Source organism: Scophthalmus maximus, chromosome 16 (genome assembly GCF_022379125.1).
Source record: "Scophthalmus maximus strain ysfricsl-2021 chromosome 16, ASM2237912v1, whole genome shotgun sequence".
In the NCBI taxonomy this organism is placed as follows: Eukaryota; Metazoa; Chordata; class Actinopteri; order Pleuronectiformes; family Scophthalmidae; genus Scophthalmus; species Scophthalmus maximus.
The window spans coordinates 15,652,537-15,677,840 of NC_061530.1; the positions used below are offsets into that span (position 1 = coordinate 15,652,537).

Below are 25,304 nucleotides of genomic sequence, written 5' to 3' on the forward strand. Positions count from 1 at the left end.
CCACAAGGCTTGAATCAGCGGGAAGGTGGTCGGGGGGGCGGGGGCGCCCGACCCCTCGTGGGGATGACCTACGTGAAAACTGGGGATGGGGGTTGAGGCCGGGAGGTGAGAGTTCAGTTCAGGCTGGTGTCATCGTGTCCCTCGACCGAGGGGGTTTTGTTCTGCGTTTTTTTTTTTCTTTACGAAGAGCTGATGAAAGTTGATGCCGCAAGTAAATGATGGGTGTGTGGACACTCTTTTAGCCAAATTAACTTCCTGAGTAATGGAAACAAAATACACGACGGTGGAGGAGGAGGGGAGGAGGGTGGAGGAGCAAGGGGGGTGGGGCCAGTGTGTAGAGTATAGGTGACGGGCAGGAAGGAGGCGTGTGTGTGTGTGTGTGTGTGTGTGTGTGTGTGTGTGTGTGTGTGTGTGTGTGTGTGTGTGTGTGTGTGTGTGTGTGTGTGTGTGTGTGTGTGTGTGCGTGCGTGCGCATGTGTGTGTGCGCGCGCGCAGGGAGGCTGCAATCTCTGCGCAGAAAATTAACAATTCCACCCGGCGCTGTGTCTGCACGACATTAAATGCATGAAACGAATGAATTATAGCAGAGAGCGGGCTGAATTAACTCTATATATCAAGCCAAGTCCAAATAGTTCAGGGGTGAGGGGCTGTGTGCCTCAGCTGATGAGGGGGAAGGGGGACGGGATGAGTGCGCGCGGGTGGGGAGGAAGAGGGGGGAAAAATAAAGTAACTCAACATTACTATCTCCTCCCATTAAAGTTAACCACTTCTCCCTCTCCAGAGCCATAAAGCTGTCAAACAGGCCTCTGATTTATTCTGCCCTTGCCCAGGCTCCTGTCCTAACTATCGCATGCCTCCAATTAATTTTTTTTTTTTTGTTGCTCTCCATCCCCTCCCCTGTAAATGTAATGAGATTGCAGCACACCGAAAACTGCTGACTCCCGTTAATGCAAAAAAAATTCTGAATACCGAAAGGCGGCCGCCACAGCGGAGGGAAAGATGCATGCTCGCCCGATAATAGCATTTTAAAAAAGGTGCAGGAGTTTTTGGTCGGGGATGCAATTAACATTGTTCACTGCTGCATTTTTTTCCCCCACATTTGCACATTGCAGAGGGACCAAAGCTCAAACGCGGCTTAGGTAAACATGGGCAGCAGTCTACGAGAGACTCCATCTTTCATCGATTGCCGTCCACACCAACCGCACGTGCGGCCAACGCTGCATCCATTTGTCCACCTACTCTTCACCCACTCAGCCGCTCCTGCTCCGCGGCGACAGAAAGTTGTTTTTGAGAAAAGATGTGCGCTGCGCTGCGGAGGGGGAAGGAATACTTCCCTGCAATTTTTTTCCGACGGCCAGCGCCTGCCGGCGGCTGGAGTGAGCAGAAGAGGGAATCAGATAAGGGGAAATGGCCGCAGTAATTGCATTTGGCCCACGGCACAGCATCGTAACCCGCAAACAAGGTCGGCGACGCGGGGCTAATTAAGTCAGGATTTTAATTCCAATCATAACCAGGAGGTGAGCGGGAGACGGGGAGGGACGCTGTCTGCCGTCTGTGCGTCGATGGTGTGATTGAGTTGCGCCCCGACTGATACGGGCGGGCTGCAGGTGCACCGCGGGAGGTGTTAGATGGTCCGTTTTGGGTCGAAGCTGAACGCAGCTGGCAGGTGTTGGTGTGAAGGGGACTTTATTACCCTATAAACTATCAGGGACAATTCACTCACGCCGTCTTCTGAGGGCAGCGAAAAAGCCCCGATTCAATTACTGCAGAAACCCAACGTGGGGAGCCCCTAGGAGACCGGCCGGGGTCCGACTCATTGTTCTTTGTGTCACCTTCCTAAGCAGAAAGCACAACGGCGAGTGTTCTCACGCTGCCGCGGCAAAATGAGAAATAACCCGGCTCTGCCTGGTTGTGGACGCAACGCAACACGAGTGGTATTACCCTAATAACTCTTTCGTCTGCGGAAAGAACGAAAAATTAGATTCATGGCGAGCCGCGGTGATTGATTGACATGTTTGGGACAATTAGAAGCAAGTGTTCCCTGCTTGTTTTGCTTGTCCTCTGTTTGTGCACACGGAGAAGATTCATTAGGCCTCTGCATGGAGGATTTGAAGTCTGCGGAGCGAGAGGGACCCAGCCCAAGTGAAGCATGTCAAATTAGGAGGGGGGGAGGGGGGGGGGAATCCAACCGCTGCTACTGGGACTCATTAGAACCTCAACAAACACAACAGTTTGTTGCGTATGTGTGTGCGCGTCCGCCTCCGCGCGCGCGTGCTAATAAGACAGAGCAGCGTCGGGTTGTGCGGTTGTAAGTTATTTTCATCATAGCAGTTTGTTTTATGAGGCACCGAAGCCGAGACGCTCTCCAAACAACTTTAATGAAAGTGAGGATCCGGCCGCCTCATGGGAACAAAAGTGCTAAGCCGATGCTCTAACTGCATAACCGTCACGCTGAGAAATGAAAAGTATCAGGTGACTTTGGTGAAATACCCAAAAGTTTCCTGGCTGCCAAAAGGACACAGGGACCGAATCCATACGAGTACGTTTGAGTTTTTAAAACTAAAACGATCTCCGTCCAGACGAGCGTTTTAGTTCCATATCACAAGTAATCCCCATCCATCCTAGACCTGCAACAGATAATCAATCAATCGATTTGTCATTGACTGCTAAATTAATCGCCAACTACTTTGATAATTAATGATTATGGGGGGGGAGAGTCAAAATTCTATGATTTCAGCTTCTTAAATGTGAATATTTTCTGGTTTCTTTGTTCCTCTATGACAGTAAACTATATATTCTTTGTGTGTGGACAAAACAAAACATCATCTTGGGGTTTGGGAAAACACAGGATCGGCATTTTGCATAATTTTATGGACCAAACAACTAATTGTTCCAGAAAATAATCGGCACATTAATCGATAATTAAAGAAGAATTGTTAGATGACGAAAGCCAATTCATGTTTAAACATTGTACCTTTTTTCTGTTTCATCCGTGTTGTACTGGACCTGGCTGCCGGCTATTTTGCACAACTATAATTAGATAAATCAGGAATTTGTTCAATATTCCTGCATAATAAAATTATCACAGCAAGCTGCAACACACACACACACACACACACACACACTTAATGTTCTCCTCTGAGTCACAGTGAAGCGGTGAAGTATGGATATCTGATAATAAGGAACAGAATACATGGGCGGGAAAATGTATGACAGGGACTTAAATCGAGTCCTTCAAATTTGATTGGATCGCTCAAAGGTGAGCATGGTTTTCTGAATGCAGAGCGATGTGGACTGTGGAGGACGGCTGAGCAAACCTCATTCGTGCGGTTAAATCAGGAGAGGTTGAAGGAGACATGGATGAATAAGTCTCCATAATCTTTTGGAATAGACTGGAGAACAGATTTCGCTGACTTGTAGGGCTGTGAGATGCGGCTGTTCAATATGAATATTCAATGACTTGTTCCTTCTTCATAGAGACGATCGAGCAACGCCTTACTGAGCTGCCAGATTTTTAGGAACGGGGTTTGGCTGGAACGTTCAGGGGGGACGGCGACGCTCACACGATACAGTGAACGAGCCGGGTTATCCCTTCACGCCCTGTTAGGCTGCTCCCTCAGAAACCACCCTGGGTCCGGGTTTGCAGATCCTCCAAAAACATCGAACATCGCCAGCGAGCGAACGGGACAACTTGATATACAGTGGAATGATTTCGCCCAGGGCGGCAGCGTGAACGTGAGGAGCGCTCATTCTGCAGCTACTTCTGGACACTGAACCGATCCCAGAAGCGGCCCCTTGACTTAACCGACTGATTAATCTAATTTTTGGACTTTCAGGAAGTAGCCCTATACACACATGTCGTACAGTACCGTGGTACCACTCTGCCGCCTACTACAACCTACGAGAGACCATTAAATGCAGTTTACATCCAGCAGCACTTTAAAGTCAATGCAATGAAAAAAAAAATGGAAGACCAATTTACTATTGGAGTGGGGAAGAAACATCTGCCACCCCATAGACCACTGGGGTTAAGGGGGAGGCTAATCTATCCCCAGGCATATCTGCAGCGAGGCCTTCAAACTCCCTGCACCTCAGTTCATCACTACCTCGCTCCCCACCTCTCTCTCTGCATGGATACACCTATGAAGTCTTCCCTCGACGGGCGGGGAGTTGTGGCCCTCCCTGTTCCCCCGTCTTTCTCACTTCCCGCTGCCCCTCCCCTCGCGTCCCTCGCTCTCCTCCCTCAGATCATTTCAAAGGGCCCCGGAGATCAAAGCTGGCCCCTTCTCTCAGAATGGACAGGAATGGGGGGGATGTATTTAGTTAATCATTTATTTGAAAAAGGAAAAAAAAAAAGAGAAAAGACTCCACCCCTACTCCCCGCAGCAGTTTCTGTCTTACTTTTCGTCTTCTTTTCTCCCCCCAGCGATTCCCCCATCCCGCCGAAGCCCTGCCCGCCACCTCTCACAGCAGTTTTTAATATGCAGAGAAAATAAGCCGGTCGTCCACTTCAGGCAATGGATGGATGGGAAAGGCCTGGGGAATAGAGTTCGGGTACACAGGAACGCTTGCTTCTGATGGATTAACCCCCCTCCCCACCACCACCACCCCTGCACCAGACATGAAGTGGTGCCTGAACATCACCTCTCCAAGACTGTGCATCTTGAAACCGCAGACAGATCCCTCATTAGGCCTGATTTAGGTTTCTCTTGGCGAGATGTGATTGAAAAGGCGTACTACGCCCGCTGCTTTTACTGCTTAGCAGCGGAGCAAACAATGAATCCATCTTCTTGATCTGTACATTACCTACGAGAGATATTACAGCTACAGACAACGGAGCAGCGCAGATCGGATATACGGACTGATTAGAATACGTAACGCAGCTCGCACCCTGCGCTAAATCACGATTAGTGCCATATACATTTTCTAAGTGTGAGGTGAATACTCCGTCTCTGCCGCTCTCATCTGCCTCATCTCTCTCTCTCGCTATGTCTCTTTCACACACACACACACACACACACACACACACACACACACACACACACACACACACACACACACACACACACACACACACACACACACACACACACACACACACACACACACACACACACACACACACACACACACACACACACACACACACACACACACACACACACACACACACAGCCGACTGGCCTCCAGCAGGAGGGGTGTCCCTGTGAAAGGGCTTCGTCACACTCCCTGCCCAGCAAATGGACTGAGGCCTGAGACAGCTAATGGCATAATGAGCCCACAGCAGCCTGGAGTGACATTTTTGGCCATGGGTGCATAGAATGCCTTAGATGGAGGCAACACACGTGTGCGCGCACGCGCACGCGCACGCGCACACACACACACACACACACACACACACAAAGGATGTGGACGATGTGGCCCTGATGTCCATCTTTCTGCCACCGTCACCTGGTTGCACAGTGATGTGGGAGCTCAGACGGAGCTGCCAGGTAATGGCATGTCATCGTTCAATAGATAAGCCAATTCCTTATTCTTTAACAACATTTCTTTCGTTAAAAACTTGCAATGTAGCAAATTTAAAAAAATAAACACCTGCGGAGAACAGACGTCCAAATCTGCAGCTCCCCTCGGCTAATTACGTGTTTTTGCCGTTCAGCGGTCCAACGTGCAACTTTCTGCGTTCCAAGAGCAACGTTTTCTGTGGTTTCAAAAAAATACCACAGTGCACGACGTCTTCGGCACCGAGCGGCAGACAGACACAGTTAGACACGAGCAGCGGTGAACAATGTCGAGCGTATGGCAGGTCAAAGAGACAGATATTTCCCCTCAGGAGTTGGTGGAGACCAAAAACCTAGACAAACCTCAAAAAACCTATAATATAATAATAATATCTCTGCACTGCTGCCAGCCTGTTTAAAACATCTGTCCATATGTTTCAGCTAAAGCATACTGCAGCTTTTCTGCTGACATATAATCACCTATAGGCCCAATTTCTGCTGTCCTTCAAATCCATAAACCGAGTCCGTGAGAGTTAGGCCGGCATCGGCCGTTTACCTGAGGTGCGACAGGCACGTGTTCCCTCCCAGTGCTCACTTTGCAAGGGCTGTTGCAGTTTTTATACTTGGCAGCAAGTGTGTGAACGCAGCCAAAAACAAAACCTGAAAGGTCTTTGACGACCTCCCTACGTTGTCAGGCTCAATGTGTCATCGGTGACTCGGTGTTTTAGTTATAGATGAGAGGGGAGATCCTATCGTCGAGCACAAGTCTCAGAGCCCCTGCCGCCTGTCAAAACAGAGCTGCCGTGATGTGGGTTAAAGGTTCCCCTTTCACTCTCTGACCTAGATGTGTGTGTGTGTGTGTGTGTGTGTGTGTGTGTGTGTGCATGCTCTGGTGTGAATATGAACTGTATACGTGTGTGTGTGTGAGAATGTGCACTGGGTGGTCCTGTCCTGTTCCATCGTAGGTGCTGGAGGCGAGCCAACACCTTCTGCCTGAGTCACCTGGGACGTTCTTTGCAAAAGCTTTGGTTGTTCCGTTCAGAAAGTCGAGGAGGGACACTGAGAACTGGACCCCACACGTGGGAAGAGCGAGCGAGAGAGAGCGAGAGAGAAAGCAAATTCAACACAAAGGGACAATGGGGAAGAGCCAAGATGAGCCGTGGAGTCTAGTCGGTCAGACAGAAGTGGGCCAAGCTTCTGTTGCACTCAGGAGATGACACACATACAGGCTAGTCCAACTGACTGGAGAGGAGCCTTGCAGTCTCTTCCTTTATCTCTCTCTTCCACACACACACACACACACACACTCACCTACAAAGTCCCGTGGGTGCTGTTTCTTCGCCCCACTGCTTTATGCTGATGTTGTGAAAAATACTGCTCAAACACAAAGCTGACTAAACAAGAAGGCGGCGGCGGCTAAATTTCGGCAGGATGAGGTGTGTGTGTGTGTGTGTGTGTGTGTGTGTGTGTGTGTGGGTGGGGTGTGAGAGTGGTGTTATGAAATTACACATCCTAACCTGACTTCCCCCCCCCCGCACGTGTGCAGCTGCAGCCACCGTGCTTCTTCCATCTGCTGGGCAGAAACGCTGCTCAGAAGCTGCAGTCAACTCCATGAATTGCCATCAGCAGTTTGCTTTTGATTAATCGTTGAAGTCTATAAAATGTTACGGATATTTTTGATAAACTGTAACTCCACAGAGCCCAGAGGGAGATCTCCAGAAACCCCTTTTTGCTTCTGATCAGGAGTGTATTCGATCTGTATTTGAGGAGCAGGATCCACTGCGGTTGTGATTTTTGCTTAGTAAATGACAATAAACAAGAAGCAATGAATTAACCAAATTACTGATGCTTAATTCTGTGTCAATTGAGTCATCAAGTAACAATTTCAGCACCAATAGCAATTGAAAAGGCCATCGCCCTGATGTCAATTACTTTGCATGCGTAATTCAATTCCATCTCGTGTCTGCTGGGGAAAAATAGACAAACACCAATACAAAATGCAGGTGGGATAGTTGCTGTGCCAGGCGGCTGTAGCTCTTGGTGAGAGCAGAGAATATATGAGTGGTATTGCGGTCGCTTAGTGTGGATCGTGGGAGCCAGAGGACAATGGCCGCCTCTTAGGCACAGGTTAATGGAGCCTTTCGGAGGGCACCCGATTTGGGCTTCGGCAGGTTAATTACAGGGCGACACGCTGACAGGCATCCGGGCTGGTTTTTATGCAAAGCAGACAGGTTGGAAAAAAGTTGCGCCGCCTCTGTATCACCATGGAGGCGAGCTGTGTATCCTAGTCTGCACTAGTCCAGAGCGTCGGTGTATCTGAACCCCGGCTCACAACCTTTGATGTGATCAGTGCGCGTCTGCCTCCAGTCGACTGCGTTTGCACACCGACGGCTGCTTATCGCTGCAGTTCATCTCGTCTCACTCTGATAAACAGAAACGCCAGTGTGGCCCGGGGTCTCACTAACTGCACCTTTTGAATTCATCCTTATCGTTACAGGAGGCCACCGAGCTGACCTTTATCCATTTGAGCCTTGCACATGTAACCCCCCCCCAACCCCCCCAACCCCCAAAGACAAAAACAAAGGCATAAAAAAACTAATCTCTAATACCTAAAATATCTTTAGAGATAAGATCCATCTCTTACATCGTAAGTCCAATACACAGTCCAGAGCCCCTTAAGGGGGTCACATGATGACCTGATATAGTTTCTAAAAAAGATTAAAATAAAATAAAATTGAGTAGATAACAGCGGCCCAGTCTCTGGACAAACAAAAATCAAATCCTCCACAGATACTTATTTAAACACTTCAGCAGCATTATATCCACTTCTCCTCTGTCCACCTGTAGGCTCCATATGTTCCAGACATTTTCTATAAAATGATTGGCTAAATGAACACTATCGACAGGTGAATATCTTTACATACAATATAAACTTCTGGTGAATTGCGTATTTTACATGGCCCGGGGCCTCCTTGCTTTTTTTGTCATCACTTTAAGGAATGATACCCGGTGTGTTAGTTTGAAAATAAGAGGCAGGAAAGAGTCCAGAGAGGAGCACAGGTCATAGTGACTGATGATTAATGCAATTGTATTATTCCCTGCTATCTAATTCATCCAATCTGTTAAATGTACAATCAATGTGAGCTTGAGCGAGAACCTGGACAACGAGGTGGCGTGCCGCCGCATTCCTAGCCGTCACACGAAGAGTCAATCAGACGTTCCCCTCTCTCCCACCAATCCCCGGTGAGCGACTCCCGGGGGCGGTGCAGCACGTGATTGGGCCGCTTGGTCTCCAACGGCACCCATTCCAGGGCCCTCGGCGGAGCTGACTGATCACATTTCACAACAGTGCCAGTGTAGCCGGCGGAGATGAACAAGACAAAGCCGGAGGCCCAGGGCCCGGTGGCCCGCTGAGGAGAGACCAAAGCACACCGCTGTAGGCAGCTCGCGGAACAAGGGGGAACGTCGCTACCCATGAACATCTCCCAGGCACCGAAGGTAGCTCCGAGGACCTGCGGAAGGAAAGGCTTCTGGGCTCTGCTGTGGAAATAACTCTCGCTTAAAACACAATGTGGCTGACTTGCTGCATTTTGCATCAGGGGTGCAAGAAACGGGGGGGGGGGGGGGGGGGGGGCCTTGTCCCTATTCACCTCAGCTGTAGAATGTAAGAAGTTACTGTAAGAAGTTGTCATGAATGAAAGTTACACATTAAAGGACAGAGAAGATCTGATTATGAATGTGTTTTGTTTTTATCATCCGCACTGTGAGGATGAAACACATTTTTAGAAACTGAAGAACAATGCCTACTAATCACAATACCTGGAATAGGTTTCCCACTTGCTATCTCTCTGACTTCACGTTTAACCTTTTGCACGCATTTCTCTCACATAATACAATGGCATTCAATAAAGTCATACTGCCATCGTGTCTTTTACAGAAAAGCGGCACTGAAAGGAAAAGGAGTCCAAAATGTACATTTTTGCAATGAGGTGCATATCTGAAAGAGGCTGCACACAGAAACACACACAAAGAAAATAACAAAACAGCAGACAAACAGATGTTGAATAGTCTCCTGCAGCGCACACACCAACAAAAGTCATCATAAAAACTGTTTTCCCTCTTTGGCAGCCTGACCAACGTATTTAAAAGTGCTCGCAGAGAAGAGTCACACTCTTCCACCACTTGTAAACTTTCACTGCTTTATTTGAAACTAAATGGGGGCTGTTGTTGTTTTTTTTTTTTTGCTCTTCACTGGTATACACTGTTTGCCATAAAATGCACTGACAAAATGAATTTACATGCATGAAATGCTGAAGTGATTTTGATTTATTTTTTTCCCCACTTTTCACCAAGTAGCAGACAGCACACGTGTCTCTCAAAAAGCAGACAAGCGGCGTTACCTTGAGAGCGCACGGAGAGAGATCTCACACTACGGGAGGAAGGCAATTTCATATCAGAGACAAACCGATAAGTGTCCTCAGCTGGATGCAAGGATCCTGGCAGGTTTGTTTACCTCAGAATATAGTCTCACTCGCTGAACTTCAAGTGTACCAGATCGAATGCCGACACATCTGCGGCGAGGCGCCGAAGAAGAAGACACTGCGGGCTGAAAAATAATGGATGCCAATCATCCCAGCTCAAGAGGTTCGGCGCAAACAATGGACCAACGGACATTATTGCAATTCGCATTTTCAAATAGCATGTATATAATGTACTTTTAGAAAGAAGAAAAAAACATCTCCTGAGAAACCCTTTTATTCTTGTTCGTGTAACTAGGGCATGAAGACAACATTTTGTAAACACAAGCCCAATTAAAACTTGTTTTTTTGCAATTACTTCTTATTCTCCGGGGGAACCGTGTAAACACTCATGAATCCAAACAATGTACAGTAGATTCGTGATTCCCTCAGCATGAGTCTTAAGACAAACTTTGATGCGACTGTGTAGCTCAAGGTGGTGACAAAGTGTGAGGTGACCTCCGCCGCTGTCCCCCGTCACACTCCATTAACAACGAAAATATATAACTCAAGACGAGTAGTGAGGACGTAAGGTGACAAAAGTGTGAGGTCTTCAATCTTCCGCGACACTGTGTACATGCATAGAAATGCACACATTTCTCAATCAAACTAATTGCAACCCGAGTGTCAAACTGAAGATGCGATCACTTCAATGGGATCGTTTGTGCTCTCTTGCGAGTATTCACCCGCTTCCGTTTTAGATGGAGAATCTCAATGTTAAATATTCCAAATATTTCAACTCGAGTGAAGAAGCAAATTTTGCGTCTACTCACGTCTTTGCATTGAAATTTGTATGTAATCTCATCGGACACAAAAATTCTCTTCGCATTTGGTGTGCGAACAAGCCTTAAAACAAGTGATTGGCCACCGGCGTAGTCTAAGACTGTTCACAGGACATGAGCTAAACATCTAGATTTCTGCTCCAGAACATCTTGGCCAATGGACAAGAATGTGAATAAGAAATTACTGCTCAACAGTCCGTCACGATTTTGGCCCAGAAGCTCAGATGCCAACTGCCAATTGCACACGTTATATTTAAAAATTAAAAATGACAACATCCAGTCTGAGTGGGAACAGTAGGAGACATTTCTCTCTGCAACAGGAAGCGACGAAGCGTGTCGGTGGACCGGCCTCTCTCTGTAGGAAGTCACACATTTCTGTTTCCTCTTAGGCCTCACCTCCGAGAGGTTACAGGAACATCTGCAAAAACACGCACAGTCCTCTCGCCGCTATCGCTTTTTCATATTTAACGCGAGCAAACCCCAGGAATCATTACCCAACATGGGCTCATCATCAACACATTCATAATTCAGTGTAATGGATTATGTAATTGCTCCATTAATCAGGGGAGCCACCCCGGCATACTCTCCTATGCATTTGTTTAATTATGGGAAATGCCTCTGTTAAAATAGATGCGCCGTTTGCAGTTGCAGGGTTTAAACTGAGGGGAACTGAGAGTTTAGAGGCAGGCCTGGCATTGTTCAGCCCCGGGGTCCTTGTGGTTCACTCGCAGACAAGCTCTCCAATAAAAATGTGCCATGGCAGTGGAGGGAAAAATGAAAGAGTAGGCAAAAGGGCAAATACTTTTCAGGAATCCAGTTGTCAAGCTCGGGCGTCGCTTAACGTCCCATAACGTATTGACATTCCCGGCCAGCGTCTGTGTGATGAATGTATCCAGCTACATATCAAACTGGAGGCGTCTGAAACGGATTTGAGACGCGGTGACGTGGAGGTGCTTGATTCCTGCAGCTGGCATGACTTGTGAGAACTTAATCCAACACTGTCATCAGCTATTTGTCAAGGAAAAGAGATAGAGGGCTCTACACCTCCTCCTCCTCCCCCCCCTCCTCCTCCTCACTGTTGTTGGAACCTCAGTGCGAGAGTCATGGCTGCAGTCTTTGAGTTTGAGCGACATTCGACCACGATCACCGAGGGACACGCAGCGTATTTCGGTCTTCTCGTCTTTGTCAAAAAGGTCAGCGACAGGCGGAGCCCCTTGTGCACTCCTAAGTACACTGGGTGCTGACAAGAGGGAACCAGCCTTTGTGAATTAAAACAAAATGTTGCTCCACGGGAGAAATCACTCCGGATATATATTGCAGCACACTTGCCAGTCATTTTTTTTCTTCTCCGTTCCCCACACTCTCCGAATGCCAGTAAAAATATATACGATCGGCAGATAAAATAAATGGAGGTCGCGCGCGATGTTGGCGGGTTGTGCTGAAACAGGCCCCCGATTCAAAACAAACTTTCCTCACCGCGACACGTACGCTGAATACACCGCCGCTCGACACGAGAGACTCGGCCAACTGTCAGGTGAACTTTGTTGGGGGCGAGACTCGGGAGTGAGAGATAACTGCTACGAGAGCCTGCAAGTGTGTGGCACGTCGCGAGTATCTTGTCGATGTTTTTGTCGATGTAGACTTTGTCCCCCACCTACATGAACAGAATTTATTTATTTTCAACCGAGCGGAAGATGTCCGTTCAAAATGTATTTGCATAAGTGTGGACAAGGTCACATTTACTCAGGCGCCATTAGGCTGTTGTGAGGCTGTTGAATGAAGCTCGGGGAAGACGAGCAAACTGTCCCTGACGAATAACTCGCCTATTCATGTAATTATCAAGGAGTTTCATCTCCAAAGATTAAAGGGGGGGACGTGAATTAGAGATGGAAGGGAAAGACCAAGAGAGAGGAGGCAAGGACAGCAGGGGAGGAAAGGGCAGAGGAGAGAGAAAAAGATAAGACAAAATACCACTTACATAGGGAAGTCTGGATGAGACCCGGACCCCAGTATTCCAAGATTTAAACCTGGGCTGTACCGTACTTGAAATTATAACATTGAAAAAATATTAAAAATATGTGAATGAGTACTTGCCCCAAGGTCAAGTTCCCCCCTCTTGATTCATAGATAAAAATATATAGTGCTCTATAAATGAAATGTATTATTATTATTATTATTATTATCATTATTGGGGTTGACTGAGGCGCACTCAGATCTGTAAAATTATCTGTTTCAGTTTACCAGCCACTGGCAGATGGACCCAAAAGTTAATTTTGGACCCTGGTTCAGCATAAACCGCAAATCCAAATGGGACCCGAGCGATTGGTCCCCCAGTCGCTACCTACACAAAACAAACAACTAAATGGTTTGTGGTTACTGTCAAGATGCTGGCAGAGCTTCACACGGCTTAGAGCCTGCTGCCAGTGACGCAGGCTGAGCCAAACGGAAAGACAGGGAGAGACACACGCGGAATAAAAGATGGCAAAAGATGATTTTTTTTTTTCCCCCCATTGTGAGGAATGCACATGTATTGCGTGAGGGGAAAAAAAGGGAAGGGCTTTACGCATTCACCTCATTGACGTGACATTTAAATAAGCAGGAGCCGTTTTCTTCCCCAATCCCTCCATCCCTCCATCCCTCCCCTTCTGCTCCCGTTGCCTCTGTGCCACTGGAATTCGAAGCTGTCACAAACAAATCCTCCTCACAGACCTTTTCCAAATGTCAGGTTTCGTCAAGCGGAGGATGACAGCCCCGCCTCCGAAAACCGGGCCCTCGGAAAAAAAAAAACCAACTTTTGTCGGGGAAGAGGCGGAGTTGTTCGAGCAACGCGCGCGAGCTCGCTGGGCTCTCGCCGTTCGCTCCTCGCACAGCTGGTGGAGTGACGGACGCAACACACTCACTTGACTCCAGATTTTACAAGTACTGCGCAGGATTTGTCGCGGAATTGTGACTTCCATTCCGGTCCACGACCAGCTCATCTCCCGTCTCCTCTACCAGACACTGCCTGAACGTGCCGTGCCTTCAGTCAAACCAGTTCTGCCACCATTTGGCTCCTAGACCTGCAGGGATTGGTCGGGGGGGGGGGGGTGGGGGGCGGATGCTGTTCAACAATGTATTTACATGAGCGCCATTGCTACTTGTCAGGACAGCTTCCCACGGAGAGAATACATAAATAAATCAACCTCAAATCAACTCTACCGTTGATTTCCACCAGTACCTTGACAATAAGTGGACACAAGAAGGTTTAGATGCAGTACCTGACATTTGAGTCTGAGCGAAAGGGCGATATTAGGGAAAGGATAAATATTCTTAACATGTATTCCATCCATCAATACAGGCGGAGAGCCTGGTAAAGGTCAGCGACAACCATCCAGTGACTGCGCATTAAGGTTTTACATAATTTTAATAACTCCTGGCACAAAAGAAAGTTAATGAGAAACTGTTAGCAGAGTGCGCAATCTCAAGAGTCCTTTTACTGCCCCGAGAGTGACGGAGTGAGATGAGAAAGAGCAAGGGCGGCTAATCAGCTCTTACTCTTCAGTGGCATTTTCATGCACCGCCTGCCGCTGGTTCAGCCGCGCGCGCCGAACATCAATACGGCGGTCGGCGCGCGCTGCCGCGGCAGGAGCGGATCTGCACGCCTCCGTCATGACGACGACGGCCGCGTGTCTTATTACTGCAAGTGCAAAAATAAAAATGAACGCTCGTTTAAGGGAATTAAATGTGTAGTGTGGTGCAGAGAAAAGAACAGTTGGGAACCCAGCGACGGGACCTGGTGTGAACTGAGCGGCTGAATCTGCATTCCTGAAGCCACAGCTTTCATGAGTGCGAAGAAGAAGAAGAAAAAAAGAGAAAGTTCTTTTGTGTCTTTTAGGTTTTGTGCTGCCATCCTCTAATCTGTGCCATCGCAGCTGCACGTTGTGTCAGCGTGTCCAGAAGGCCAGACTGGTTTTTGGGCTTTTTTTAGTCGCCCACCTCCGCTCCCCCCCTCCCCCTTCCCCCCCATCTTTTCTCCTCTTCATTGCCTTGCATCAGGCACAGGATCTGAGGCTTTAATATGGCTGCCAGTGAGGCAACAGCCATTTAATAACAATGCAATAGTTCCTCACAGCAGTGGTCCAGTGTCGCTCGTACGCCCCGCCGTGTGCAGATGGTACATTGTGGTTTCCAAAAAAACATTCTCCTCTCTCTCTCTCTCTCCCCAACACACACACACACACACACACACACACACACACACACACACACACACACACACACACACACACACACACACACACACACACACACACACACACACACACACACACACACACACACACACACACACACACACACACACACACACACACACACACACTGCCCTTTTAGTCAGCAATATTTAACTCTCCTCTTGATAGAAACAACATAAAATTGCTTGACAGCCCATGCGGTGTGATTTCGTAACAGGTCAGCTGAAGTGCCCCCCCCCCCACCCTCCTCCCAGAGGTGGTCTGTGTGTGTGTGTGTGTGTCTGTGTGCATGTTTGTGTGTTTGTGTGCGACTGTGGTTGGCAGTGAGCCTCTCGCATGTGCCTCCTGCAGTGGGGGACATCTGGAGGAGGAGTAACCGCGCACACAGAGAAAAGAAGAAGAAGAGTTCGGGCCTGAAAATATCATCCTCCAAGGACAGAACTGGCTCCCATTAACATACAAAAGGGGGAAATGGCGGCGGAGATTTATTCAAATCAACACGGCTAATGTTTCCATGAGCCAGTCACCTTGCCAAGTTGCCCTAAAACTCATCCTCTCCGTCAGCGGCCCTCCCCCCCCCCCGACTCGCCACCGAGAGCAATTAGGGCACACTTTGATGAAAATGACCGGTAATTCAGTGGAAGGGAGAAGCTTCAGAACAACCATTTCGCAAGGTAGATGTTCATTACGCGCCAGCAGGGAAGAGTCTCCTCTTAATAGAGTGCCAGCCATAAACATCCCTCATCATCACCACGCCTGCCATTTGATCTCACCTCTGGGGTTTTCTGCGCCGGGCATCTTCATTCATTTCTCCAGTGTTTCGCCGTGTGTTTACTCAGTAATGGACTCTGCCCAGAGAGTTGTTAAGAGGGGGGGGGGGGGGGACAAAGTGAAAGTGCCCGACACACCGTTGTGGCGGTGATTAACGACTGAATTAGAAAACAACTCCAGGTCACCTTCTTTAACATTGTGATGGATGATCCAATGCTCGAATCTGATAGGCTTTGTTATGGGTGAGCCGGAATCTCAGGCGGAGCGAAGCAACAGTGCATTTCCAAAAAATCTGCAATCGATAAAACACTGCTCTGTAAATAACGGACACAAAACAACTACAACCATAATAAAGTAGCAACCAAACTGTATGACTTTGAAAATAAGCATCTCGCTGATGAGTGTGTGTGCATGCAACTATGTCCACCGCTGCAAAGCCTTAGTTAGCGTTGCCCTAGTTCAACTGACTATGCGCCATCTCTCCCGTCATAGGTAGTTTACAAGACTGGGAACGAGGTTCGCCATCTGTCCCACCTCAACGGGGCGCACAGAGGGACGTTTTGCACAGCTTTGGCATGCCTGACTTCCCCTAATGCTGCACAAGTGCTCAGAGACGTTACATAAGCAGTGAGACCTTCGTCAGGGGTGGAGGGGGGGGGCAACGGAGGATCGGTACGTGCAGAGGAGGAGAGGGGGGGGGGAAGCAGGGGAGATGAGAAAGAGCGAGACAGCCGCTCTGGTCCTTTCCTTCTCCACTACGGGGCTGATGGTGTTGCCATAGGATACAGGCAGGAGGATGCGATGCCGATCAAGAAGTCCGACCTTTAAACGCAAAGACCCCCGTGTGGAGAGTTGTCACACCTTCGAGGCAGGATTGAATAACTCTAGAAAGTTTTTCACAGTGGCAGTAATTTTGTCTTACATCCACACTAAGACCTTTCAGTTTTAAAACGCATCACTTTGACTATGTGTAAACCCCTAAAACAGAGATTGTCGGCCCATGTTTCAGTTTGACTTAGACTTCGGGGTTGCGTCTGGACAGACAAACGGTGAAGCAGACGCCCACATTCCGACCTGACAGCCAGCCGTAAAACCTTACGTCCAGTAACGGCTCCGTATCGCCGTAGGTCCAAATAAAAAGAAATCCCCCGTCTCGCTTTGCCACAATCGCTGCTAATCCTCATTGGCAGTATTTTCTGCAACTAAGCAACCCACTGCAGAGTAGACATTCTGCTTCCTTGAATCACACTAGCTGAGTGTGATTAGTGTAGATTTAACCTACGTTCCTGGAGGTAAACCACACACTAGTCCAATGTTGCAACGTAGCCGGGGCTGGAACGACGTTCGATGACGATGACTTTAAAGCTTCCCGAGCCTTTAGAAATAGCATGTTGCCACAGAGAACATTTTTTGCCCAACCGATTATCGTTTCATAATCACGTGGATGGCACCAACGCAGTGGATCTCACTGGAATAAAAGAGGGAGCCGTATGCTGTGTGAATGTGCTTTGGAGAATTGGCCAAAGTGGGAAGCCGCTTACAGGAGTGTCAGACCTAACAGCGAACTGATGCCCGTTGCATAGTGTGTGTGCTGCACGGCCAAAAGGGAAAAAACACGCAGCGTGCACAACGAATGTCCTGGGAGAGGTCCGCAGCACTGAGGCAAGTTGCAGTGGACACCTGGAGCCACATTTGTATGCATTTGTCTCCCTGCTCCTTTCACGGGGAAAAACAAGATGAGATGCCACCGGAGAATTAAAGCAGCCACTGCGCCACAGACCAGCCGTGTAATATAGAAGGAAAAAAACGAGAGGAGGTGCATTCGGCTCCGACACACGCTCACTACTCTGACACAGCGGCAACATGCACGGCAGAGGTGCCCCAACCGTAAACATGGCCGCTGCAATTCGCGAAATCCTCATAGCTGCACGGGTTTTGAGTAAAGCTGCTTTCAGACATGAACTCCGGGAAATGTTCACGGCGAGGGGATAACGTCCGGAACATTCTCTGGCGTCTGGAGGACGAACGGGACGAAACTTCCGCTGCGGAAAAAAAATCAGAACACAGTTTTTTTTGAATTTACTGTCATCGACGCGCCGACTCTTTTTCGCTGGGAATTTTCCAGAAATTTAGAAAGTAGGGCGGGACGGCGGGGGAAAGATCCAGAAAATGTCCCGAGCAACGTTTGCGGTCTCACATGCATGCCCTCCAGAAGTTCATTTGATGAAAATGTCCGGCCACCAGCGAATGTCTGAAAGCAGCTTTACAGAGATGAGACAGCTTTTCAGACAAACGGTTAGTTGAAGGGGGAAGAGTGTGACATCTCCTCTGAAATATACAAAGTGACTGCAATGGCTTCTGTACATTTCTCATCCACTAATTTTGGCAAGGCCTAGTATAACACTGGATCTGGAGAAGTGATTGTTACATTTTCTTAAATCCCACTTGCTTTCTCTGCTTTCAATTAATTCTGCCCACAAGTAAAGGTGCAACCCCCCCCCGACCAAGATGGGCTGCCTGAACAGTGGGTGCCGACATCCTGAGGGTGGAGGTGGAGGATTGTATTGTATGAGCCTTTGGCACGCCGCCCCCCCCCGCACTGTCAGGTGGAAAGACATTGGCCGTCACATGGCTCCGAGGCCACATGTCAGTAACAACAGTGGCAGTATGAGGGAACTGACCATACCGAATTGGAGACAAAAGGGGGGAGAAGGGAAAATGACTTGGACACGATTATCTACAGCTACAGTCATAAGAACATTTTGTAATGTGAAGAAATAGAACAGGCGGGGCCTCTCCTTCGAGTTACCCCCGAATGGGAGGCAAGCTCAACATAAGAAAAAGCAGCTGAATTTGCAAAATTTAGATTGGTGTCTCACTTCACTTTTTTTTTTTTTCTTCTTTAAAACTGCAGGTCAGACTGAGAAGATATGCGGGAGGCGGCTGGAATTTACTGTGAGCAGCGGGACTGAACTTCATCAAGGGTCCTGTGCCACGGGATGAGCTCAGATGTTACGAATCCATAGAAATTCACCTTTTTTATGAAGTCAAATAGAATTCAAGAGCCAAGGAACTCTGGTAGGATTTGTTGATCGTGTGCACGTCAGTATACATGTCATAATCTAGACAGCAGCACTGGTGAATATCGAATATACCCGAACGGTTTTCACCGTGTTCTCATGACTAATGTTGTCGCGTGTGATAAGGGAGGTCTGATAAAAGTGATGGATTAAAACGACGGCAGGCACAGTGGCGAGGAAGACGCTACCGGTGATACCAGCCTGCAACCCGCCCACTTACTCCAGATGCTGACCTCAATCACTGACTTTTATCGCTTCTCGTATTACACACACACACACACACACACATACACATACACCGTCAGGTTTACCCCATGCGCCTGTTCAAATGTATCTACGTTAATGGTGCTGTACAAAATGCACCTACTGCGCGGACTTTTGCCAGAAAAAAACGAGACGAGGCAACAGCTTCATTAACCGGGCTGATATGCAGATGCGCGGGGATAAGCTGCAGATACCGTGTGATGAAGTGTCGAGTGCAGCAGGCGGTCTCGGGCCGACTGCTGCTGCTGCCGTGGTGGTCCATCTCCCTCCTGCGACGCCCCGCGATTAATGATACTGTATCAGCGGTTTTTCCTGGAAACAACCTCCTGAAACGCGCGCTTTTGCGCGTTTGCATGCATGTATGCATGTATTTATGTACGTCGTGACCGTTTCTTTTGCATGTGTGAGAGGAAGATCATTTTCTCCACTGTGCACCAGGAGGATAAACCACCGCATTTGTATTCAATAATGAGACGGGGTCTCTGGATATGATGGTGAATTTATAAGCATGCACCAGCTCCCATAATTCCATTTAGTGGTCCTGTAAACACTTACACATGCAGGTGGTAGTTACGGCAGCCTCCTCCTCCTCCTCCCCTGCCCCCAGCTCTCATCAGGCTCACACATCTCCAAAGAAACCAAGGGCAGGAGAGGAGGAGATATTGCAAATCACATTATGGGACATGAAATTAATCCACCCTCCCCAAACATTTGGCCTTCACACAGTTTAACCTTGAAACTGTCTTTTACTGCCTTGCGTGAGGACTTCATAAAACCCCCCTCCGTCACATCCAAAAGAGCGAGTCTGACATTACAACAATGGCCCCGCCGAGGTACTTATTCAATAGGATCCTTCACCGCGCCGATGATACGTTGTAATTTCATTTCACTTACGTCTGTTTCATAATGTAATACACAATTGAGAAGGGGCACTTTGCGTCCCAAAAGACCACTTCCTCTTTAAGATAATAAAGGCCTTTTGTGCTTGCCTTTGAGAAATCCTTGGTGGATTATGCGAGTGCGTATTCGGGCGCACATCAATTAATATGCATTGAATGAAAGCGTATTAAGTTGTAAGGAAATAATTAATAACTCTAATTGCGGTGCTGCTGCTGCTTTGCCCGACGACATCCCCTCCTCAACGCCGACAGGACGGTCTTGCGACATCGCCTGCCGGCGCCAAGGTACGAGGCTTACATGACCTTTGACATGGCTGAGAGACTTTACTACATGGTCGCCACACTCCATCGCTTGAGAGTGGCGCGGCACAAAGGCACAGAGCGACCGTTTACATCCAGTCCAACGACGGCAGAAAACTTCCTATCAGTGGAAAAAAACACAGAGGTTCCGCTCTGCTCGCTTCAGCCGGAGTAAAACACATCTGCCTGTGTTAGGGAATACTGTAGATCTCTTATGCCGGCCCTATCACTGGATCTTGTCCCTTTTGTGCGGTGCGGAGAATAGCACTGGCGCGGGGGGTTCCGCCACCCCCAGTTACCATGAAAAAGACATTCGCAGCTCCAATTATCCTTTTACCCTCGTGCAGCTCCACGACAACACAATCGCTGCCACTGTCGATGAAATGACAGCGATGGTGGAGTATGCGATGACAGGGGGGGGATACTTACTGCAAACACACACACACACACACACACACACACACACACACACACACACACACACACACACACACACACACACACACACACACACACACACACACACACACACACACACACACACACACACACACACACACACACACACACACACACACACACACACACACACACACACACACAAAGATGCAGAATGCCTCCGGAGAAAACAGAGAGAAGCAAAGAAATGGGAGTGACGAGCAAAAGTGTTTCTTTTGAGGTATCTTTCCAATACAGTTCTGAAGCCACGAGAGAGAAGCCCCGGCTGACTGATGGCGCCTGCAGTTGCCGTGAGTGGCGAAGGCACCGCTCCGCGGAGAACTTGTGAGCAAGAATTGCACGTCTTGATCAGTTTACAGCGAAACCTCTCCGTGTTTTGTTTTTTTTTTCCAACAAGATTACCAGTGGCCTTCAGCGAAATCAATCTCGCCTTTGGTCGGGGATAATGACCACGTTTCGCCAGGCTTCAATTGAACACCGTTGCTCCGGGGGCTCCGCAGCGCAACACACAGTCGCATCATGCGGGTACTTTTGAGGAAGGCAGGAGAAGAGAAGCCTCGGCCTTCGGAGACCAATTAAAAGCGCATATTCAAATTGACCTGAAAGAAGCACAGTGCGCGATATTCATTTACAGCGCCGGCGCCGGCCCCCCCGTCCCCGCAGCTCCGCTCGCTCTCAGGTTCATCCCAATTGTTTTCAACTCTGACAAACAAACAATCTCAACAGAGTGGGAGGAAAAAAAAAGGGGGAATAGGCCTCATCTCTGCAGGATCAAACACTTTACAGAGAGGTAGTGAGCACACACCGATATACCAATTTTCACACGACGCGCACTTACGCTCATTCAAAGGACGCTGAGGCAGGATTTACCAGCTCGGCAGCACAGTGTGCATACATTAGACGATCCTTATTACAGGCCGTGGCGAATATTAGATCATTATCGTTGCCATCGCTGCCACAAGAAAGACTTGCTACAAAGGAAATCGCTGCACGGAAGATGGGAGCGATGTTTGCTTTCGCCGTCGCCATCGTGATGCTGTAAATATTGGAATTAAATCTTATGAAATATACGGTGTGCTACATAACGGCTAGGGCTGCTGCACTAATCCTCCTGCATGTTCACATAGAACTAAAATCGGGGCTGCGACTAACAATAACTTCTTTTACATATTAATTACCCAAATGTCTTCAATAGAAAATGTTTTTTAAAAAAGAAGCAAATGTCCAACCTTTGGCATTTTGAAGGTTGAGAGAAATGGAGAAGAAAAGTTCAGGTTGCTCTCCAGCACAGAATTTCATCCGTGACATATATTTGGTGCCACAGCCCAGCGGGGGGGAGGTTTGCAGTGACTCCGAGACGCGCTCCGTCTCTCCTCCACAGCACTTCCAGGGAAGCCGCTCCCATAAATCCCTCCTAATGGTCGCCGGAGAGGGGAACTTTTTAACACAGAACTTAGCGGCCACTGCTATTCACCCCTAGAGCCGGGCGTCTCGGGATGATGGATGGTAATAAATATTGCACGGGGCTAAACAGAGGTCCCCTCAGAGACATTCAATTGCATTGAGTGATAGGGTGCTGCTCGGCAAAACACGGGAGAGGATGGCAGAGGGCGGGGTCGACTCACCCAGTCTGTTCAATTTCCTCCCTGGAAACACAACGGTGCCCAATTCTAAATGATCCAACAGCCTCACAATTGCGGGAAGGTGAGGTGCAAAATAAGAAAAAAGGGAACTTATGCATGGCAAGACGGCTTGTTACGAATGAAGAATTGGACTGTATATGGAGGAAGAAAAACAATCCAGTCGTGAATGTACCTGGCATGTGGGTAGAAAAAAGACACAGCGCTCAGGGTCACGACCGCTTTCCTGCCGCACTTGTGACCCCGGCCACTTTTCAAATGGAGCTTTCTGACAAGGAGAGCTTCTGTTGTGCAGAGCTGCCCACCATGATGGCCGACGACGGAGCAGATGCACACATCTGTAGCAGTGGCTTTATATTCCCACACACACACACACACACACACACACACACACACACACACACACACACACACACACACACACACACACACACACACACACACACACACACACACACCTCATCTATTACAGACACATGATCGCCCATAAGACGGACAAAGCGCTGCTTTACCAAGGTCATCACCCGCTCAGCTTGCGGGCATCAAATAAATCACCTTGTTGTTAACTTTGGTTCACATTAATTCCAACATGATTACTTTTTTTAATTTACCAGGGGAGGGGGAAATCATCTTAGTTAACTGCCTGACAACAACGTTTTGAGGAAGAAATTATGAAAACTCTTCAAGTTCTTCATCAATCCAGCATGTGTCCTGTTGTCATATTTTCCCAGTGATCAGTGAATTAATTAGCCCAGCAATGTGTAAGAATACGTGTGTGTGTGTGTGTGTGTGTGTGTGTGTGTGTGTGTGTGTGTGTGTGTGATTAACAAGTTAACACGAGGCAATTAGCAGCTCATTCAAACACTGTCAGCGTTCCCGACACTGACCGGAGACACACGCGATGCACTTCCCTGACTGATTTTTTCTGAAGTTTGCCCCCCGTCAGCTGTGGAGCTAAAACCCCCCCACCATCGTAAATACATCAGCTCTGTGACTATAAAACGAGATAAATTCACTTGAGCGGCAAATTCGGCAGAGTGTCAACCACAGAAAAAGCAGGAGCTTATTCTCGTCCAGTGGTTTTCAAAGTCACATGCTGGAGCCTGCAGAGGGAGTAAGAGTGTGGAGGGGGGGGGGGGGGGGTCATGACAGGGGTCATCCCAAGAAAAAATACACTTGGACCGGGTCGGTGTCACTTGCATTTCACTCACTACAACAACAACAACAAGAAGAGGCTCACAGGGAGACACGAGCATCTGTGTTAAACAAGTTCCTCCAACTCCACCCTGTGCACGCCACAAGCCGCTCTCAGGGCAAAAGGTCATCCGCTGCTTTTCATCATGTGTTCGTCCCCGAGACAGAAAGTTTCTCATATTGGGAGAACTCTTATTTTTTCCCCTATACGGGAAAGGATGTGATTTTGCAGAAATACCTTCTGATGTTTTCTGCAAAGATGTTCTTGAAAAACTGGGAAAAAAAAGTGTGGAAATTGTGCTGAATGTGCAGCAGATGTGCACCATTGCAATGACGTGCATAATTATTATTATTATTATTATTATTATTATCAAAATGCACACGCTGAAGATTACACAAGATTACATCTTTCACCACATTGTTTTGGACCAAGAAAACTCAAGTCGGTCGGGTCAAGTGTGCGGTATTAAGAGGATTTATGCGCAAACAGGCTCACTGGGTGCGCACACTACACACACTACACACACTATACACACACACACTAAAAATGCACTTCCTATCTCCTCACAGCCGACACACACTCGCTGTGTGTGCAAAAGACGATGTGGCCGCCGCGTCTTGGACCGAGCAGCCTGTGCCATGCGGAGGAAAAAAACGCGGGCTATTCGTGCCAAACATTTTGACAGTTAGCGCGGGTTTGAACGTGGTCGCAAATAATGCCCCCCACCCCCCCAACATCTCTCACTCCCTCCCCCCGCGTGTGTGTGTGTGTGTGTGTGTGGGCAACAACCCACCCGACCGTTCCCTTCCCATCTCCATGGCGCAGTGAGGTGGACACATGGTCAGCGCCGTATGCGCCGGACCTGAGCAGAGCCCGACGGTAGCCGGCCAGCCGCGGACTCAACCCCCCCTCCCCACCTCCCGGTGAGAAATCATCCTAATAAGAATAATGACCTGAACTAACCGCGATACGCCGTCGCCCCCGTGTCATGCGGGTTCCTACCTGCACGAACGAGGTTCTGGTCGCAAGTTGAGAAGCCCCGACTCTTTTACGCACACGTCGGCGGCGGCGGCATCCTCATCATCCGCTCCGGGGAGAAATGTTTCATGTGAAGTCGATTGTGATTCCAACCGTATTAATCCTCCACGCGCCTGCGAAAGCTTCTTCTTCTTCTTCTTCTTCTTCTTTATTTTTTTTTGGGGGGGGGGGGGGGGGGAGGGTGATAACCTCCCGGGGGTCGAGGCTACAATGTGTTGGTACGCGTCCTTGTTTATTAAAAAATACGGCCGTGCGTAAACGCCGAGTAGGTGTCTGTCTAACTGTTTCTCTCTCCCTCTGTTTCTGTTTCTCTCTCTCTCTCTCTCTCTCTCACTCTGTGTCTAACTCTCCCTTTTTTCTTTTTTCTTTTTTTATCAAGGCGGGGTCTCGGGTCGTTTAGACCAATGACATAAACCAAGAAGAAGAAGAAACACGCCCCCTCCCCCTCCTCCTCCTTCTCCACCACACACACACACACACACACACACCTTCTGCTCACATGCTTAGCAAAAATGATGTGGTCAAAAAGGAATGACCATGTCTGTTTTTTGGGAATGGATTGATTTTTTTGAGGAGGGGGGGGAGGGGTTGGACAAAATCATCTTGATGGGGAAATTTACCCAAAT

The 25,304-nt window shown here is 48.5% G+C and overlaps 1 protein-coding gene across 1 annotated transcript in view; it reads right to left on the minus strand.

The window, feature by feature from the left end:
* LOC118288021 (C-terminal-binding protein 2) overlaps nucleotides 1-24,970 on the minus strand; it is an 89,807-nt gene extending 64,837 nt beyond the window's left edge. Inside the window, exon 1 of the mRNA XM_035613758.2 lies at nucleotides 24,643-24,970. The gene's annotated coding sequence lies outside the window, so the exon portion shown is untranslated. The remainder of the gene's footprint in view (nucleotides 1-24,642) is intronic.
* Nucleotides 24,971-25,304: the final 334 nt, after the last annotated feature.